Below are 6,743 nucleotides of genomic sequence, written 5' to 3'. Positions count from 1 at the left end.
GGAACACTGTCCTAAGCGCTTGGAAGAGGACAGTAGAATAATAGAACGGACACAGTCCCTGCCCATAGCGAGTTAGAAATGTAGAGGGGAGATTTGCCCATGAGGATAAGAGAGTCAAGAGGGTAGCCAACACCCAATTTCTCCGAGCACCCTGGAGCTGGGTTCTAATCCTGCTCCGCCACTTGTCTGCTGTATGACTCTGGGCAAGTCATTTCCCTTCTCTGTACCTCGATTTCTTATCTTATTGTCTCCGACCCACGGGGACTCCATGGAAACATCTCTCCCAGAACGCCCCACCTCCGTCCGTGATTGTTCTTGCAGTGTATCCAAAGAGTTTTCTTGGTAAAAATCCAGAAGCGGTTTACCACCAATGCCTTCTTCTGCGCAGTCAACTTGAATCTCCACCTTCGACCCTCTCCCGTGCCGCTGCTGCCCAGCACAGATGAGTTTTGACTTGTAGCAGATGGCCTTCCACTCGCTAGCCACTGCCCGAGCCAGGAATGGAATGGATAAGCCTCTGCTGGACTCTCCCTCTTGAATTCGAGACTGGAAGAGGACAGGAAACTTTCCAGGTACCAACCTGAGAGGCGGTTCCTCAATTACCTCAGTGGGAGAAAGTGGGCATTAAGGTTGTGAGCCCTTTTGGGGACAGGGAATGAGTCCAAATTGATTAGTTTGTATCTTCCCCAGCACTTAGTACAGTGCCCAGCACATAGTGAGAGTTTAACAAACACCATAAAAAAAAAAATTTTGATATCACCGGTGACAGATTTCTGAACTGGGTTAATCTATCATTCAGTGGTATCAATTGACTGTGTTCAGAGAACTGTACTAAACGCTTGGGAGAGTGTAATATAACAGAGTTGGTAGACACAGTCCCCGACTGAACCAATAATGGCTGTGCTGATGGGGTTCTGTTCTTGTGCTTTGCAGAAAGTTGGTGAAGCAGGTAACTAAGTGACCTTAACTTGATCACCGTTAAATCGTTTGATGAATTCAAGGCACCAACTAGGAAGTAAAGTTTGTTTCCAAAGGAGCCAGATGGTAAGTTCTTTGTGGGCAGGGAATGTGTCCGTTCAGTGTTCTTAAATGTGCTTAGTGCTAAGCACATTAAGTGCTCAGGGAATACCATCGACTGAACAAATGAAAGGAGCTCAGTAACGATGTCTGGAGGCTCCATTGGTTTCTATTCCACATCTCATCCTTCTGGGAGCCCCACTGTAGGAAAATACAATTACCTTCCATGTGCAAATCAATCAAACGTATTTGTTGAGCACTTACTGGGTGCAGAGCACTGTACTAAGCATTTGGGAAGAGGACAATATAAGAACAGATACGTTCCTGGCTCACCACGAACTTATTCTCTAGAGGCCATTTGGTAGAAAGAATCAATCTGTGGATTGAATGAGGCATCTGAGCCGAGGATACTGTCAGGGTGACGGGGTGGTGAGACAGGGAAGATAATGAATAATAATAATTGTGGTATTTGTTAAATGTTTACTATGTATCAGGCACTGTATTAAGTGCTGGGGAGGATACAGGCAAATCGGTTTAGACACAGTCCCTGTCGCACATGGGGCTCCCAATCTCAATCCCCAGATGAGTAACTGAGGCACAGAGAAGGGAAGTGGCTTGCCCATGGTCATGCAGTAGACAAGAGGCAGAGCCAGGATTAGAGCTCAGGTCTTTCTGACTCCCCGCCTTGTGCGTTTGTGTTTTTTTTCAGTAATACTAATTTTCTAAGCACTATGTGCCAGGCTGAACCCTGGAGTAGATGCGATTTAATCAGATTAGACACAGTCCATGCCCTACATGGGGCTCACAGTCTTAAGTCCCATTTTACAGATGAGGTGACTGAGCCCCAGAGAAGTAAAAAGACTTGCCCAAGGTCACACAGCAGACAAGTGGCAGAGCCGGGATTGGAACCTTCTGACTCCCAGACCCGAGCTCTACCCATTAGGTCACATCATTTCTCACTAGGCCTTGCTGCTGCTGCTTCATTATACCATGTCCACCGTGGGCAGACTCTGGGGGCCGAGCCGTGGAATGGATCCTTTGCCAGTCTACCCACTGAAAGATCAAATCCTGTTCTACCAACTGGAGCACCTGATCGCCCTCCTTCTCAAAGTATGTTCTCTTCTTCCTTCTCCCTTCAAATCAGGCACAGCTTCATTGGGTTGAGGAAAAAGTAAGGCTTACCTTTGAAACCTTTTAGGGGCTCATTAGAACAGGAGCCCCTATACCCCCCCCCCCCCGCTTGTTAAATACCCTTTATGAAGAGGTAAACCGAGATGGTGCTAGAAACACTGAAAGAGTAAGGATAGTATTGGCTGTCAGAGGGTCAGGCTCCTGATAGCCCTTTGATCAAAGGATCTTCTCGGCAGTGTGAGTTTATAACCAGCCAAGACAAACAATGAACAACTTTATCTTCCCCTTATGAAAAGGGAAAAAAAAAAGCCCCAGTGGTTCCAGAAAACTATTTTTGGACTAGACAGATTTTAGCAGATTTCTTCTAAATACCAGGACCCAGGCTTGGAACCTCTCTCCGCCTCCCTTCTGCAAACAATCAGTCGACTGATCAATTGTACTTATTAAGCACTTACTGTGTGCAGAGCGCTCTACTAAGTTCTTGGAAGAGTATAATATAACAGAGTTAGTAAACACCTCTGTCCTCTCAGACAACACGGCCACATCCACATCTCTCCCTCTGAGTCCGTTCCAGCAACTCCACACATTGTTCCACTATACACACGCACACACACCCCACTTCCTTCAGGCGAACCCCTAGATGTCCGATAAAAGAAGCAAACCGACCCCGTTGGGCCTAGTAAAAACAGTTCTTGCCTTCCTTTTCAACGATTATAAACTGCAGGAGTCATTGCCGCTGCTTAGCTTAGAGTCTTGATGTTTTTTCGCAAGGTGACGACCCTCTGTTTGCAGCTGGAGGAAGGAGCAGCCGCTTCCTTGCCTTTTGTCAGCTGGGCAGGGTACAGCTGGCCAGTTTCAAATCCGTTGATTACAGCACGGTTATTTCATCTAATAAAGGGAGCACTAAAAAGAAGGAAGGAAAGAAAGGAGCGCCCCAATCTGTTTCTTGACGGATCCCAGAGACTCCAGGAAAAAAAAAAAAAACAAGTTCTCTTCACGAATGTTGAGTCGCCTCTCATCTCTGGAAGGGAATGCCCATCTCTGACATATTGGGAGAGAGGAAGAGGCTTAGGGGATACTCGTTTAGAATAGAATAATCCTCACTGTGGTATTTGTTACATGCTTACTTCATGCCAAACACTGGGCTACTGCTACTAATAATAATTAATAATACTAATTATGGTATTGTTAAGTGCTTACTCTGTGCCAAACAATGTTCTAAGTGCTAGGGTAGACACAAGTTAATCAGATTGGACACAGTCCCTGTCTCACATAGAGCTCACGGTCTTAATCACCATTTTATGGATGAGGGAAATGCAGCACGGAGAAGTGAAGTGACTGGGAATAGAACCCAGGTGTTTCTGACTCCCAGGCACTAAGCCACGCTGCTTCTCTAAGCTCTGAGGTAGCTACAGGGTAATCGGGTCCCACACAGGCCCTGTCCCACGTGGGACTTGAAATCCAAGGGGGAGGAAGAAGAGACCCCGTGGGGAGAGATGGAGAAAGTGGGATCTCACTCAGCAGAGTCTCCCCCAGCTGCGGAGGCTGGCATCGGTGGAGGGGGCAGATCGAGACCGGCAGAGGTATAAAACATCTTCTCCAGTGATGTAGCTCACTTCTGGGCTAAGTGTACTCCTCCTAAAATAATAATAATAATGGTATTTGTTAAGTGATCTCTCAGGGTGGCATCTAGAGAGTTTCCAGTACCCTACCAGTCTCTACTACAGGAGGGAGAGTCAAGCAGAGTCATACTCAATCCATTCCTAGCTTGGCCAGTAGCTACTAAGTGGAAGGCAATTGGCTACAAGTCAAAACTCACCTGTGCTGGGCAGCAACGGCCTGAGAGAGAGTTGAGGGCAGAGACTCAAGTTGACTGCATGGAAGAAGACAAAGGTAAACCACTTGCAGATTTTTCCCAAGAAAATCCTATGGATCGGTTACCAGAACAACTGCAGATGGAGGTGGGGTGTTCTGGGAGAGATGTGTCCATGGCGTAGCTATGGGTCGGACACGACTCGACAGCGTGACAACAATAACAACAAGTTGTTAAGTGCTACTATGTGTCAGGCACTGTGCTAAGCACTGGGGTGGCTACAAGCAAGTCCCTGTCCCATGTAGGGCTCACGATCTCAATCCCCACTTTACAGATGGGGTAACTGAGGCCCAGAAACTGAAGTGACTTACTCAAGGTCACACAGCAGCAGACAAGTGGCAGAGCCGGGATTAGAAGCCAGGTCCTTCTGACTTCCAGGCCCGGGCTCTCTATCCACTAGGCCACGCTGCTTCTCCGGCTCGCCCACAGCAGCACCTGTTCCGGCAGAGCCCTCATCTCCCTCTTGGCCTCTAGACCAACTACTCACCTCCTCGTTCATTCATTCAGCCTTATTTATTGGCCGCTTACTGTGTGCAAAACACCATACTAAGCGCTGGGGAAAGTACAGTGTAATAAGAAACAGACATTCCCTGCCCACAACAAGCTCACAGTCTAGAAGACTAGGTCTTTTTCTCCCCGAACGTTTCCTCGGCCTGTTGCCCATGGATGTTATCTTGTTCGCCCTCTCCATTGTCCTTTCTCCCTGTCTCCTCCCTCCTCTAGCCTCTTCTCCACCAGGCTTTTCTTCTGGCCTTTTGGCGGGGAGCTGGAAGGATGGTTCATGCCAAGGTGAAGGGTGCACATCCTCTCTCTCAACTCCCAAACCCACAAGGCAGATAAGCAGAGGCTGAGAGACAAAGACAAAGAGACAGAAAAATAAAGTCAGAGAAGGACAGAAATGCAGAGGGAGAGGACAAAAAGGCAGAGAGAGAGACACAGAAAAAGAGAGAGGCAGGCAGAGGGGGACAGAGATGTCGACTCAGAGAGAGACACAGAAGGGCAGAGAGGCAGAGAAAGACAGAGATGAAGATGGAGAGAGACAGAGAAGCAGAAACAAAGAGAGGCAGAGAGAAACAGAGAGGCAGAGATAGTCAAAGAAGGACAAAGAGGCAGAAAAAGAGAAGCAGCTTGGCATAGCGGAAACAGCATGGGCACGGGAGTCAGAGGAGGTGGGTTCTAATCCCGGCTCTGCCACTTGCCTGCTGTGTGACCTGGGGCAAGTCACTTCACTTCTCTGTGCCTCAGTTCCCTCATCTGTGAAATGGGGATGAAAACTGTGAGCCCCACGGGGGACAACCCGATAACCTTATATCTATTCCAGCGCTTGGAACAGTGCTTGGCACTTAGTAAGCACTTAGCAAATACTACTTATTTTTCTCTGAGCTTCAGTTACCTCATCTGTAAAATGGGGATTAAGACCGTAAGCACCAAGTGGGACAACCTGATTACCTTGTACCTACCTCAGAGCTTAGAACAGTGCTTGGCATATAGTAAGCACTTAACAAATACCATTAAAAAAATAAATAAAATTCAAAAAAAGAAATTGAGAGAGAGAAGCAGAGAGAGAGAGAGAGAAGGGCATAAAGGCAGAGAGAAACAGGCAGGGAGAGAGATAGAGGAAGAGACAGACCAAATGGAGAAGCAGCGTGGCTCAGTGGAAAGAGCCCGGGCTTGGGAGTCAGAGGTCATGGGTTCGTATCCCAGTTCTGCCACTTGTCAGCTGTGTGACTCTGGGCGAGTCACTTCACTTCTCTGGGACTCAGTTACCTCATCTGTAAAATGGGGATGAAGACTGCGAGCCCCACATGGAACAACCTGATTACCCTGTATCTACCCCAGCGCTTAGAACAGTGCTCTGCACATAGTAAACGCTTAACAAATACAAACATTATTATTAATATTATTATTAAAAGGACAGAGGCAGAGACAGTAAGAGAAGGGCAGAGAGTAAGAGAAGGAGACAGAGGAGCAGGGTGGCTACATAGAGAGAGAGTGGACACAGAGACAGAGAGAAACCGAGAGGCAAAGAGAGATAGAGAGGCACAGACAGAGAGACAGTGATAGACAGAGGGACAGAGAGTCAGAGAAGGACAGAGGCAGAGAGGCAAAGATAGAGAAACAGACAGAAACCAAGAGACAGTGAGAGACAGAGAGAAATAGAGAGGAAGGCAGAGATAGAGGGAGACAGAGAAACAAGGAGAGAAACAGCGGCAGAGAAGCAGAGAGATGAAGAGAGACAAAGAGAGACAGAGGAAGAGACAAAGGAGAAACACAGAGTCAGAGCCAGGGAGTCTATTGGAGGATGAGGGAACGAGAGATGGAAAGTGCATTTATTTTCAAGGAACGGTTACTACCGGCCTGATGGGCTAACGTAGTGGAAAATTTGGAAGTGGGTTGGAGGAGAGTGGATGTTAAAATTATAATTTCCCTATTATCGAGATGTCTCTCAGCTCCAATGACAGGATGCACAGCAAACACTTCAGAAACTCTGTAGCTTCTCCAAGCACATCTGAATAATTGAATTTCTGCTCTGTGACAATATGTCCTGTCTGCGTAAAGTTCCCTTTGCATTTTATTCCATTTCAGCCTCCTCCCTGACTCTATTTCTCTCTCTCTCTCTCAGTCTCTCTCAGTCTCTCTCAATCTCTGTCTCTCTATAGCCTTTCTTTCATCTCCTCTGATTTTCTATCTCTTTTCTTTTTTTAAGGATTTTTGTTAAGCA

The 6,743-nt window shown here is 47.2% G+C and overlaps 1 non-coding gene across 1 annotated transcript; it reads right to left on the bottom strand.

The window, feature by feature from the left end:
* Window positions 1-452: 452 nt before the first annotated feature.
* On the bottom strand, window positions 453-590 carry LOC114809421. The gene has a single exon (XR_003757206.1). It is a non-coding gene; the product is annotated as a small nucleolar RNA SNORA7 (small nucleolar RNA).
* Window positions 591-6,743: the final 6,153 nt, after the last annotated feature.

Source organism: Ornithorhynchus anatinus, chromosome 2 (genome assembly GCF_004115215.2).
Source record: "Ornithorhynchus anatinus isolate Pmale09 chromosome 2, mOrnAna1.pri.v4, whole genome shotgun sequence".
Taxonomy (NCBI): Eukaryota; Metazoa; Chordata; class Mammalia; order Monotremata; family Ornithorhynchidae; genus Ornithorhynchus; species Ornithorhynchus anatinus.
The sequence above is the reverse complement of the archived record's forward strand: the minus strand, read 5'-3'. Positions and strand labels throughout refer to the sequence as shown.